Source organism: Physeter macrocephalus, chromosome 4 (assembly GCF_002837175.3).
Source record: "Physeter macrocephalus isolate SW-GA chromosome 4, ASM283717v5, whole genome shotgun sequence".
NCBI classification, from domain to species: Eukaryota; Metazoa; Chordata; class Mammalia; order Artiodactyla; family Physeteridae; genus Physeter; species Physeter macrocephalus.
Genome location: NC_041217.1, coordinates 121718201 through 121732939, shown reverse-complemented (window position 1 = coordinate 121732939; position 14739 = coordinate 121718201). Strand labels below are relative to the sequence as shown.

At 34.1% G+C, this 14739-nt stretch overlaps 1 long non-coding RNA gene across 2 annotated transcripts in view; it reads left to right on the top strand.

Annotated features, from left to right (window-relative positions):
• LOC114486020 (uncharacterized) overlaps positions 1-14739 on the top strand; it is a 74651-nt gene that overhangs the window by 29681 nt on the left and 30231 nt on the right. Inside the window, exon 3 of one of the 2 annotated variants that reach the window (XR_003679265.1) lies at positions 6098-6146. The exons of the other annotated variant lie outside the window; for it this stretch is intronic. This is a non-coding gene — a long non-coding RNA (uncharacterized lncRNA). Of the gene's footprint in view, positions 1-6097; positions 6147-14739 lie in introns of those variants that run through there. 2 annotated transcript variants of the gene reach the window in all.

The following is a 14739-nucleotide window of genomic DNA, read 5'->3' as shown; positions in this document are numbered from 1 at the left end:
GTCTACCTGAAAAGAATGTAAAACCACTACTAGTAGAAAGTTTAATTTAAGCCCTAGGGCTAATTTAAAGAGCTTTTCAAATACAGAGATTATTGTCTGGTAATAGCAAAACACAATTATGGTTTTTTTAAAATTCCCTTTTAGGAAATTATTTTCAGAAACAAAGAAATATAGCAATTTGCTAAATCATTTGAAAGGGGTTTACTCTTATTGCTGTCACATTTTAGTATGAAAAAGAAAATGGCAAGAAGAAATAAAAACAGTGCTATAAGAAGTGGTTAAGATCCAAAGATTTTCGTTTACATCCTCCGAGTGACAAAGACAAGGATTTGCATCTGGTGTCTGTGTACTAACTGAATTTTCCTCTGTCTACTCCTTAAATGCAATTCTGATTGTGCAGCCTTAAGAAAGAACAGCTAAGTGAATGAGCAGGATGCAGTATTTCATGTACTGTTCCCACTTTGGGATTGTCATATTGCATCTGTGGGATTGAATCTTTTAAGGAGTTGTCAAATTTAATTGGTGAATTTGCACAGTTCTGATTTACTGGATATATCACACCACCAAGATCTTTTTCTTTTATCACCTTATGTTAACTCCATGATTTAAATATTGCCATCTGTGAACAAAGCCTACAGAATTAAGAAAACAGCTTTAGTAAATTAAAATCTTAACTGATGCACAGTTTGAAGATTTTAACATTGTTTATTTAATATTTGATGTATTTATCTTTCTCTTCTCGTGGCAGGTATTGTATTTTGTACATGTTCAGTATAGTAGAATGCCCTATAAACACTTCAGTAGGCTTAAAGACTATAAAAAAGAAGAGCAAAATCTATAACATAAACAACAGATGCCCAATCCTTTCAAGAATAAGGACAAATTCTTCAAATAAATATTCTAAATGAAATCCAACATTTTTCTCTACCTATGAATCCTGCATTGTCTGAGACCAAACACTCTGTCTCTCATTCCATCTACTAAATTTGCTTTCCCTGCCTTACACATCCAAGCTCTTCAGTTTTTTTATATTTGTGGCTTCTCTTCAGGTCTTGGCTAAAATGCAACTTCCACAGAAGTACAGAGAGCCTTGCCAAACATCCTAAGTTGACCTCCTCTAGTTATTCCCCAAAGTGTTTTTCCTTCAAACAATTATCAAAAATTATAATTTTCTATTTACAATTTGGTTTCTTCATATTTTATATGTTTACTCACAGAATGTGCATTCCATAAGGACAGGGACAATGATTTTGTTTTGTTTGCTTTTGTTTGTTTGTTTCTGTCAGTGCAGACCCAGCATCTAGTGGATTGCTAGCAAGTAGTGGAGGTGGTAGTGAAAGGAGGAGAAGGAGGATCAGAAGGAGGAATAATAAAATTATTTAATAGTGAAACTAATACATATAATACCTAAGATTTCCAGAGCTTTTATACCAAGCACTGTGCAAGGGGATTTTCACTATCTCAATTAATTGTTAAAACAATCCTTGGCAATAGATGCTTGTGTTATATAATTTTGACAGAGGGAGATTTGAGGCTTAGAGAGGTTAAATAACTTATTCAGGTCACCAAATTAATTAAGTTGGTGCCAGGATTCATACCCTGGACATCCCACTCCAGACCTCTCATGGAAGAGTTTATTAAATGAGTGGATGCATGAATAAAAGAGGAAAGTAGGAAAGAAGGAAGGGAGGAAGGAAGGAAAGAAGGGGGAAAGGAAGGAAGAAAGAGAGGAAGAAAGAAAGAAGGAAAGAGATGCATGCTACCTATTGTAATGAATGACATGCTGGAAAATTTTATTTTCATGAATTCAGACCAGTAAAATATCTAGCAACTTTAATAACCTACCATTTTAAACTACAGGTTCTGAGGATGAGACGTTGTAAGACTTGCCAAATAATGGTCTCAGGTAAAATAATACTCAACATGTATAGCTATCTTTGTTAACAGTGAACATCATAGATCATTTTTGAGAATCAACATTGTGAATTATATACCTAACAATAAAGCAACTATAGTTATTTCACTAAATATGATATTTCACTATCATATTCACATGATAGGCAGAACATTTCAGCCCAGACATGAAGAATGCAGTGATAACAATCCCAATATTGAATTAGTGTTTGTATGTGTCAATTTTGCACTAAGCCCTTTACTTCTGCATGTTCTCCTTTAATTCTCATACAGTCCTAGGAGGTGAGCACAGAATCAAAAGGCCAGCAAGACTTGAAGCCTGGATTCAGATGCAGACATTCTGATTCCAGAGTTATAGGCCTTAAGAAGTCACTCTCTAGTGGTCTTGGACCATTTCTATGTAAAGTTCAAAGCCATGGAAATAGAGTGGATTGTAAGAAATTGTGAAGTTTATAGGTAGGTATTATATGTTCATTGCCTCAACAAATCCTCTCAACACTTGCAGCATTTTTTATTTGACAAGTGGGAAAATGAAACTCATAGAAGCTGAGTAATTTGCTGAAGTTTCCCTAGCCAGTAAATGGATGAACTAGGATTTGATCCCAGGCCTGTGTTTACAAAACCCATACTCATTTTTAAAAAGCCACACTATTTCCTGGAGCTTATTATCTACTGTAGTCATTAACAGAAAGGAGAAGAAACCATTGCTTACTATAGTATTCCTAGTCTCCAGCTGAATCAATTGAATGTTATTTCTGGCATAACTCTGAATAGCTGAATTCGCCTGAATTTGCTCCTTTGAGAATGGTTATTTTCTTTAGATACATGATATATGCAACTGCAGGAACTGCTATGAAATGATGGTGATGCTATGCTAGCATCATCCTCAAGAATGAGCTCTTCTCCAGTATTGGAAAATTACATCTTTAAGTTAAAAAAAATTAACTTTGAATATGCCCATTCCAAAAATATATATAAACATAGTCATTATTTTAACAACTAAATATTCATACATTGATAATAAATGAAGTACTATTTGAAACATGACTTTTGAAAGATAGGAATATACAAGCACTGATATATAAACATGGAAATGTGACCAAAATCTTTTTTATAACTAAAGTCCTATAATATTATGAAATGGATATACTGTGTATAAACTAAATAATGAATAGTTGTTTATTGAGCAGCTCATATGATATTCACCATGAGGTGATTAAATACTTAGATCTTGAGCTATTATTGTTTGAAGATATTTAATGATATAAAAAAAGAAGGTGTCATGTGCTGGACATTTGCAGATTTCTGTCTAATATTGTTTTAAAGGCTTTTGCCATCATCTTGGATGTCACAGTAACACCAGTTTCATAGTCTAATGGAGGAAGCACTAAAGTAGAAGGCCTCTGAACTTCAGCAGCCATCATGATCTTGGCAGCTGGCTCAGCTCAGTGGCATAGAAAGAAGATGCACAATCCTGAGTTCTCTCCTTCAGGTAGGAGAGAGAAAAGTAGAATTTACACCCAACGTTCCAGTGCACTGCCCAAGGGAAAAGGGGTAGGTGGCTCTTAGCACAAAGCATGGCTCTGTGGGATTTGGAGAAGGTGAATAATTCTGAGGCTTCTCCCTGAGAAGGGGGGGAGAGTAGTGGAACATACACAGCCATTAAATAAAAAGGGGATTTGGAAACTCCCACAATCTCTAACCAGCTGAATTGGTAAATGTCCTTCCCTGCAAAGCCAATTCATGAAAACTGGAACAGGTGGCTGCTTCTTCCTCACATGCACAAATACCAATACAAATCCACAAGAAACATAAAGAATCAGGAAAAATTAATCAATAGCAACCTACCCTAAAGAAATGGAGATCTATGAATTGCCTGACAAGAATTCAAAATAATTGTCTTAAGGAAGCTCAGTAAGCTACAAGAGAGCACAGATAGACAACCAAACAAAATCAGGAAAATGATACATGAACAAAATGAGAATATCAACAAAGAGAAACTGTAAAAATGAACCAACGAGAATTCTGGAGCTAAAGAATACAATAACTGAACTGAAAAATCCAATAGAGAGCTTTACTATCAGACTTGATCAAGCAGAAGAAAGAATCAGTGAACTTAAAGACAGGTCATTTGAAATTATCCAGTCAGAGGAACAAAAAGAAAAAAGAGCAAAGTAGAATGCCTAAATTAGAGAAATAGAGGGCAGCAATGTTATACAATCATAACTCGCATATTGAAGAGTATATTTCTGAAGAACCAACCTCTACATAAAACTTTAGTAAGTAAAGACATTACCACAAGGTAGTAGGAAATAGGAACCATAGGTCAGAAGAAGGTATTCCAGGGAAATCAGACTCACCAAAATGACCCACATTCAGAACTGTTTCTTAAACCATAATAAATCTCAGTTATTATGAGTTTGCTGGATAGGAGGTGGATACAACCTTTATAATTCATTTTATATAACTATCTGTAGAAATATATATAGTATTCATAATATTTTATATATCCATTTGTGATAAATGTTTATGTGAATATGACAAATTCCAAATTACAGAAATAGCTTAAATTTTGTTTTAATTAGATTCTGATAGTGTTAGAGTGCATCTAAATATTATAGCCTACAATGAATATAACTAAGAATATTTCTGCTTTCAGGTATGCAAGGAAAATTCTCAAATGATAGACATGTCATTTAAAATATCAACTAACAGATATGTTGTTACAAATGGTGTACAATTGGATTTACATTGTGGAATAGTGTAAATAAAATCTAGTATTACATTTTAAATAATGAATGCATCCTTTAGAAAGTCATAGATTTTTAAAATGGCATTTTAGAACTAGTAATAACTTAAAAATCACTCACAACCTGATTCATAATATTAAGTTTTCACTTTATTTGACCTTGAAGCTACATAATTATTCAGGCTTTCATTTTTTTTTAAGAACTTGGCTTCCTTTTGTGTGGATGAAATAATCTGAAAATTAGGAAAGAATGCTTATCTGAAGTTTGAAAAGACCTTACCTAGAAAAAAAAACCCATTTTCAAACACTAGATTTTTCCATGAAGCTTTTTCAAAATTTTTTGAACCAGAGGCAGTATAATTTGATTTTAATCCTTAGCTTTGAAGTCAAACATTGCTTCAGATTAGCACAAAATAAAGTGGATAGGGTGAAGAAGAAAAAACCCATTATAATATATGACATCATTTTTGCATAACCTGAAACTATCACATACAGTGAAAATGTTTAAGTTGTGCCCTGATCTGATGGTAGATCTACCTATGCCCATTTCAATATGAAACAAAGAATAAGGATTCTGATTCCTATCACTTACCAGTTAAGTAAAGTTAGACACTTATATTTTGTCACTGCACTTCAGTTTCCTGATCTATCAAATGAGATTATAATATTACTTCCCAAACACAACTGGCACATAGTAAATGCTCAATTAATGGAAGTAGTAAAGTATTATTTTATGTTTTCTTCCTTTGAACCCCCATAACACTTTCTGGCATCAGGGCAGATCTCCTGTTTTATTTGTCTCTGTATCCTAAGAACCTCCAGGCTTTCAATGAGTATTTGATGCAGCTTGGTACAGAGCAGTGGCTTTCAGACATCAGCATGAATCAGAATCATCAGGAGAGCTTGTTAAAAAACAGTTTCCTGGACTGCACGCCTATGTTTTCTGATTAGTAGGTTTGTGGTGAAGGTCTGATAATTTGTATTTCTTACAATTTCCTAAGTGATGTTGATGCTTCTGGTCTGGGACTGAAGTTTGAGGACACTTATATACAATAAGAAATTAAATTGATCTTGGACTCAAATATACTAGTATTACAATCCTTTGCCAGTTACTTCAATTCCTTTAGAGTGCCACTCCTTTCCTGCAGGTAAAGAAAGTGAACATTCAGTATGAAATTAATCTTTCTCAGAATCCAATGAATTAGCTGTTCTTTCCCTAGTCCTAAGATTGGATGGCGTGTGACACCCTCACACCCCTCTCAATAGCAGTAACTTTCTAAGGCCCAATTGCTCCTCTGTACTCCTCCTGACTTTTAATAGCTAAGTAGAAGCTCTGTTTATAATCTCCAATCAGCCCAAATCCCTGCTCTGCTCTACTATCCTCCAGTCCCAGGATAAGACTTTATCTTATTCATTCTTCTCTTTTCAACTTAGATTTAACTCTAAACATGATGCTGGCTCAGAATCTACTCCCCACTCAGAGGCTATATTGTCCCTGGAACTGTGCCAGGTACTGTGCTTTGGTGAATAAGATACATTTTTGAAAAGTATACAGTCTGGTGAATTTAAGAGAGGTTGAAGCTTATGTAAATAAATTGAGTATTATCTGCACAATGATAGTTGACATAAGGAGAAATCCCAGAAAGAGATTAAAGAGAAATAGCACAATGCAGTTAAGGACAGACACTTAGAAGAAAACCAAATTTTTTTAGAAGGAAGAAAGTTGTATACCTAACTACACTACACTACTAACTGCTATACTTGTTAGTCACTCAGATTTAAAATCACTTGTAAAGATTTGGAAAAATTAACCTTCATCTCTGGCCAAAATCACCTCTAACTATTTGGAGAAAATCTTAGATTTACTTAAGACTGTTTGGAATATAGACATGACAATCCTGTTTTTCTCCCATCACGTGAGAATGAGCTCAGCTCTATCAGAGACCCCATAGTTTTAAATTCACCATTTTACTATATACTTATGACTGTACATAAAAATGTGTTCTCATATTGTAGGTATTTTCATTTTTGTGTTTTGCAAAAATTCTTAACCAAGATATGAAAAGATGAAAGACTGACTTATTTTGGTTTGTATTTTGAAGACTTCTACATTAGAGCACATTTACATATGAACAGTAATAAAATGAATTTCACTGTTTTCTGGTTTTCCTTACTGCCATTTTCTTATAAAAAAAGACCAACATAATTGTAGCTGTTCACTCAAAAAGGTTCGGGGATAGTAATATGCAATGAAGTGAGGCAAACATATCAACAAAGGGAAAGGACCACATCTTCAAAGAATTGGCATGAAACATATTAATGAATTATTTGTTTCTAAGGTCCCAGTGCCTTAAGGCATGTTCAGGATCCAGACCTAAAAGCAATGTGCTTTTGAAAAACTAAAAGTGACAGGACAAAATCTGGATGGCTTATCACTGCTGAAAACAGGTGCCTGCCACCTCTTTCATTACACTGACACACGTTCTGCACTATTCATCAACCTTATTCTTTTCTTCTCTAGTCTAACCTTTTGGTGACAGTAAACATGACTTGACAGAGGGTCCAACACAGAAATTACACAGTCTTTAACCTTTTTCTGATTTGTGACAGTTTTGGGACACATCTGGACTAATCCATCAGGGAGGAAAAATATCTTTGGAATTATAATATGACAGTGATCTTCAGGAGCCAACGATTATGTGTGTGTAAAGTCTTTTCCAGTTTAAGTCCCCATGAACATAAAAATAATAATTTTCTACCTAAAGAGGATCATTTACTTAGAGTAAAGGGAAACTTTGCCATCAAATGAAAGGCAATAATAGTTCAGCATGCATTTTTAAAATGCTTACATAGCAAAAACATATTCTGGAAAATAGATTATAAATTAATTCTTATGCCTTTAATATTAAATAGAGATATGTTTGTAACTGAGAAAATAAAGATACTGTAGACATCTGTGGAATTTAGGCATTTGCAATGTTGAGTCTGTTGGTATAAATATATGTTTGCATAAATATATCTGTAGCTGAAAATGTCCTTATAAATGAAGAGCATTTTAACTATTTATTTCTGCAGAAAATTTTGTCTGATAAAATATGCAACTAAATACTGATGGAGCTACTACCTAGTTGTGAATGAAAGGGAAGAAATATATTCAGTTGTAAACATTTAAATTTCCCCTGTGCTTTGGGGCAAAAACAGGTCTTTTCTAATCTCTCTCTTTTTTTTTTTTTTTTTCTTTTTAACCAGGCAAATTTGTATCAGAGTAATCATATGCTGAACTACCAAAAAGTCATGGAAATCTAGCCCATTAATCTCTCAGCAAAAGTAGGGAAAATGAGACATTTTACCTCTATTAAACATTGTACTATTTTCAATGCTTTTACTCATGTTGCATATAACTTTGCACATTGAACTACCAAACCACAGTTTCCTACACAGTTAAGCAAAATTTTCCTACCCCTCATACTTCTCTCCATTTTGTCTGGCTTTCCCAGATGACAAAAGAAAAAGCAGAGTCTCTACTGTCTTACATCCCAGTATAATTGAAATACTTCCATTTACTTTATTAGGGTAAAGTCCTTACATATATGATTGAAATAAAATTTTAATAACAATTTGGAGAGTGAATGCAGAGCATACTCAAGCCACTTAGCAATTTGTCACCTAGTGCATGCTATGATAGTATATTCCTAATGTGTAGAATGGAGATGCTCTGCCCAGCCTAAAACAAATTTTAGTTATAATCATTTCGTATAGCCAAAATGTATAAATGTTCTTATTATTAGTTATAGAAGAATTAATAGGGATCCATTTTAACGATACTGATTAAATTGCTAAGTTATTTTTCTAAAAATAGAAATAAAGATGAGAATTATGATCATGGGATACCATCCATAGTTCACTATGTTCCTCAGCTTCTTTTTGTAGATGATTCTAAAGATGCATTTTATGAATACGTATTTTGGATTTCAGGTTATACTTCTCAGTTTCAAATGAAGGCTTTGTTTTGATTCTGGCATTCACTTAATATTAGACACTTGTAAAATAATATTTAAGTACATATGGATATTTCTAAATTAAATTGGGTTCAAAAAGTCTCTTTTATTCCATTTTCATTCAGAATTAATTTAATATGCATTTGTGAAATAATGTACTTACTACATTTAAAACATCAAAATGACTTCCTAATTAGTTACTGTCCTCTATTTGTTGACCTCTAGGATACAGTGAGGAATATTGCTATTTAGCTAAAAATTCAGCTTAAAAATCAGTATCTAGTCCATACAGTCATGAAAGATTTTCATTTGTAAAAACTGCCTTATAAAATATTCTTAAAGATGTGTAGGTTCTGTGCTTATGAAAGGCCCAGTGGAAAGCAAATGGGGAGGTCTCGGGGGAAAATTTCCAGGAATAACGGCAAGAGATAGACAGATGTTGGCATTTTGCCTAGAATTTATCCTGAGCTCTTTACAGAAAATGTAACTGACTCTCATGATTGGTCACAGAGTATGGAGTAAGGCCAAGAGGTTGGATGGGGATTGTGTACTGACCAGCAATTTGTTGACAATATGAGCTTCAGATTGGGAGAAATTCTGAGTTTCCAAATGAGTCAACCCGTGTGGGAACTTGAAAACAGTTCAGTAAACTTCACATGGGTCTGGGCCATCTCTTGTTGGGTTCACTTTTCTAAACCTAGTTCAGAACTGCACATAGTGTTGGCACAGCCGAGTGGAATGTAGATAAGATTTAGTAATCTTATATAATTTCCTCCATGATTGCCATTTGGCACTTTGAGCCATCCCAAATAAACATACCTCCTAAGTAAAACTAGTATCTTTGCTAAACAAACATATCTTCAAGATAGTCCTTTAAACCTAAGTTTCCACAGCAATTTCATTTCTGGGTATATATCTAAAGAGAACAAAATCACTGTCATGAAGAGATATCTGCACCACGTTGTTCATAACAGCATTCTTTATAATAGCCCGGGCATGGAAACAACCTAAGTGTCCATTAACAAGTGACTGGATAAAGAAAATGTGCTGTATATATAGATATGCAATGGAATATTATTCAGTCATTAAAATAAAAGAAGGAAATCCTGCCATTTTTAACAACATGGGTGGACCTTGTGGACATTATGCTAAGTGAGATAAGTCAGACAGCGAAAGACAAATACTGTATGATCTCACTTATGTGTGGAATCTGCAAAAAATAAACTCATGGAAACAGAGACCATATTAGTATTTGCCAGAGGCAGGGGTGAGCAGTGGGGAAATTGGATGAAAACAGTCTAAAGGTAAAAACTTACAGTTGTAAGGTATATAAACTCTGGACATGTAACGTATAGCATGATGACTATAGTTAACAATACTGGATTGTATATTTGAAAGTTGCTAAGAGAGTAGATCTTAAACGTTTTCATCACAAGGAAAATAATTTTAATTACATTAAGTAATAAATGTTAACTAAACTGATTGTAGTGATCACAATATATATTTGGATATATAAATCATTATGTTGTATACCTTAAATGTTTACAGTACCATATGTCAATTATATCTCAATAACTCTGGGGGAAAAACAAACTTATGTTCTGAAGCTTTCAACAACAGTATAAAGTAGATGCTCAAGAAATACTGTTGACTGAACAAAGTGTTAATGAATGGGTGAGATGAGTGTGGAGACCCTGAGCCAGGCTACATGTTCCTAGTTTAAAATGATCCACCTTTAAGTCTTAGGATTTTTCTTGGTGTTAGTGTGAAGATAGGGCAGTAGTGTGCTTTATAAATGTTTTAACAAATGGCTGGCAAATCTACGTTAGAGTAATCAATGCAGCCACTTGAGCTGAATTAAGTTACATGAGAACCTTTTTGTATAATGTTAATTTGATTTAGTCAACATAGCATGCTTGACAATATTCAGAATTTGTTTTCAAGTATGTAGCATCAACAAATAAAATTAAATCAGCGTTTTCCGAAAGAATTTTCAAAAGCTTTGAAAAAGACTTAGATTGTTACCTAACAATAGATAACAGTGGGATTCTCCTTCCTCAGGTAGGGGAAGGAGAATTGCTGGGTTTAGGATTATAATAAGGGATAGTGATATATAAAGATGGAAGGCAACAGTATTTCATAGGAGGTAAGCTGACTAACTGTGAAATCCTTAGCATTTTCTGTTAATGGTAGTCTGTACAGCAAGAAGAAACAACAAAGAGGCATCCTAGAACTAAGTCTGCCATAGATTCCACAAGCTTTGTAGCTGCTACTATATCTCTTAAAAAAGGGGAATGTGCTTCAGTTGTTATACCATCAAAGTACATCTAGTGTCTGACTAGAATATAAATGATCAAAAGGATATGTGGTAATTAGGCAACCCTAAAGTTGTGGGTTGTTGACCATTGAACTAGTTTGAATTGCCCTTACCAAATGCTTTTTCATGTTTATTTTCCCCTAAATAAAATTCAAGACTTAGAGATCAATTACCTAAATGAGATGAAGTCTTAGAAAAATTTGACACAAAATACCTTCAATACCCTTGCTAGCTAGTGATAAAAATTCCCAGAGTTAATTTTGGAGTTGATCTAGAAAAATTCTAGATATGTACAATCTCTTAGAGCTTAGGGATTTACCTCTTGGGATATATTATGTTCTCAATAATGAACTTTTGTTGGTAGAATTGCAATTTCTTTGTAGGCTTTATATCTCTCCTGAATTAATGCTTTTAATAAATGAATGGAAACTATTTTAATTTTATCTTCTGGGTTTACAAAAGACCATCTAAATATTATGAAAGAGAGAAGTCACAAAGAAATGTTATAACATTTCAGTCTTGACTGAGAGAAGTAGAAGAGGGCTTCTGTAAATCATTGCTGTATAATAGACCTGGCATGTTGTTGATTTTCTCATGATAAGGCAAATAAATATTGACTGTTGAGATTTAGAAGGATAGTAGAAGGAAATAGCACAAGTACATAATACTAAAATAGATGGGTTTAGGTAGTACTGAGAATAAAATGATATTTGGGTTTGGGACCAGTGAGAAATAGTAGATCACATTTTATTTATAACACTAACATCTTGCACAAATCTATATCTATACATTTTAGGTGTTGTTTTTTTTTTTTTTTTTTCCTACAAGCAACATAAGAATATTACAGGTGCTGATATAGAGAATAAAAGGATCCCTTTTTGACATATATTCCATAATAGAATCAGTCCTTCCATTGCTTTGGGCTTCAAAGGATATTGGGCAAGATTGGGTAAAGGCTTGGATAAGTTATTTATTATTTAAATGGGATCAACCCCTAATATTTTCAAGATATCAGAGATTCTTGGCCCAAGGGTATCTGGGACCTCAAGTAATTCCTCAAGTTGGGATTGGATTAAGTACACAGGATTGAAAAGCAAACATCCACTTGAACTATTAGGAGCCCAAATTTTCATTAACATAAGCCTTTTATGTAGTATCTGGTAGGAGTTCATGTAACACCAAATTTCTTATTACTTTTTAACTCCTTTATTTATTTTTACCATGTGCCAAGCACTGTTCTAACCTTTAGACATATAATAGTGTTGAAAACAAACAAACAAAAAGAACATTCTTGCTGTCCTACTGGAGTTTTTTTTCTAGTGTTCTAGTGGAAGAGACAGAATACAAGCAATAAATAACTAAATATATTTTGGGCAATAACTAATGCTATGAGACAAAGAAGGATAAGGTGACAAAGGGCTATAGAGGAGGATTTGGTAGAGGTGTTATTTTAAAGAATCAACAGGATGACTTCTCTGAAGTGGTAGTGTTGAGCAAAGATCTGAGTGAAGGAAAGGAGTGAATATTTTGAAGATCTAAGGGAATAAATAGTGTTGCAAACAGAGAGAACAGGACAGAGTCCAGAGTGGCTGGAGAGGAATAAGATGGAGACTGAAATGTGATGAGGTCGGGGAGATAAGCAGTAACTAGATCATATGGAGTCTTGTAGAGTGTGATAAAGGGTTTGGATTTCCTCCTCAGTTGTGAGAGATTATGAAAGGTCATGGGAGTTTTTGAGCAGGAGATTGATACAATCTGATTTTTTTTAATAGATTATTCTGGTTGCTGTGTATAAAACTGGCAATAGGCGGTGTGAGTGAAAGAGATAGAAGTCTTCTGTGATGATCAACGTGAGAGATGACAGTGAGTTGACCAGGATGATGATAGAGTTATCAGATGTGCTTGGTGTCAGTGTCTGCATTGAAACTAGAGTCAAAAGGACTTACCGATGGATAAGATATAGTGATTATAGAGAAGAATAAAGACTGATGCCTCAGTTGGGCCAAATAAACTGAATGAATAGTGGAGCTATTTCAGAATGGGGGAAACTGGGAGAGAATGAAGGGGTTGGGAGAAAACTCAAGAGTTCTGTTTTGGAAGTGCTATGCTTGACATGATTCTTGGACATCTCTATGTCACTGTCAGATAGGCTCAAGGGAGGGGGAGGAACTGGGGATATGCCGGGAGCCATCAGTGTATAGATAGGAATTAAAGCTGCAAACAGAGGCGGTCATTTGGGGATAAGTGTAAACAGATATAAAAAGGGGGCTGAGTTCTGGGACACTCCAAATTATAGAATTCAGGGAGAGGAAAACATTCCAGCAAAAGACACAAAATGGAGCAGATAGTGAGGTAGAAGATAATTCAGAGTGCATGATTTCCTGAGAGCAAACTGAAGACAGTGATTCTCACCAAGAGAATCATCAAATGAGACTCCAGTGTGCTTCTCTGACATGTTGTAGGGCACCTTTTAGAAGCTCTCAAAATATGTCTCTTGGAGCAAGCAAAATAATTCAGATTATATTACTGATTGACTAGATACATATCATAAATATTATACTTTCTAATAAATTCTATTTTAATTTGATGACACAAAAATTAAAATATTTTGTACTTTTACAGTATTAGAGATGTGGGTCGGTAAGTAAGTTTGGTCAGTGAAATTAGGGAAGGTGGCTTCAACATTAGGGAGAGATCATAAAGATCTGCTTGAATCTCTTCCATGTCATTTTCCTTAATCCCCTAAACACTATCTCTAGCATGCCAGGTGAATCCAGTTAAATAACTGGAATCAAAGTATACACGGTACTAGCAAGTTTTAAAATTATTATTTATAATTTTCTGAAACCTTTGTTAAAAGAACATTCTTATTTAGGTTAATTCCAACACTTTGTTTCCTTAGCCTTTACCTATTAGTCCTAAATTTCCCCCTGAGGTAAAACAGAATAGGCTTAATTCTTGTTCATTATATCAAAAATTATGCTCAAATTAAACCTACTACAAGCAATATGTGACATGCTTTTAACTATTATGGTAATCAAATTTTGATCGTCATCCATTTTGCGAATTTTTTCGTTTAAACATCACTACCAAAATGGACAATGGAGGGAATTAGGACTAACACCCCCTCTCCCTTTTGTGGGCAATATACTTCTATTAATGCTACTAGTCACATTATTATTATTATTGTTAGCAATAACAACAGCTGCTGCAGATATAGTAATACTAGTAGAGGTAATATTGTTATTATTTTCTGGTTTAATATATGTCACTCTTTGTATCCTTCTGAGCTTCCAGATGTAAAATTCTTAAGTGTATGTTCCACTACAAGCAGGGATTACTGGATAGCCATGTTTGTTCCCATGCTAGACTTGTGCTATTAACTTTATATGTGTTATCCTTGTAATTTCCAAAACCGGAATCTCTTAATTTCACCTTTACATACGAGGGGCACTATAGCACGGTAGTTAGAAATATGTTCTTTCTACTGGCTTGAAATCCTAGACCCAATATTTACTGTATAACTTTGGACAAGTCAATTACATTTCCATACAACATTATTTCATTTTTTTTTACTAGAGTATGGTTGCTTTACACTGCTTTGTCAGTTTCGGTTGTACAACAAAGTGAATCAGCCATACGTATACATATATCACCTCTTTTTTGGATTTCCTTTACATTTAGGTCACCACAGAGCACCGAGTAGAGTTGCCTTTGCTATGCAGTAGGTTCTCATTAGTTATCTATTTTATACATCATAG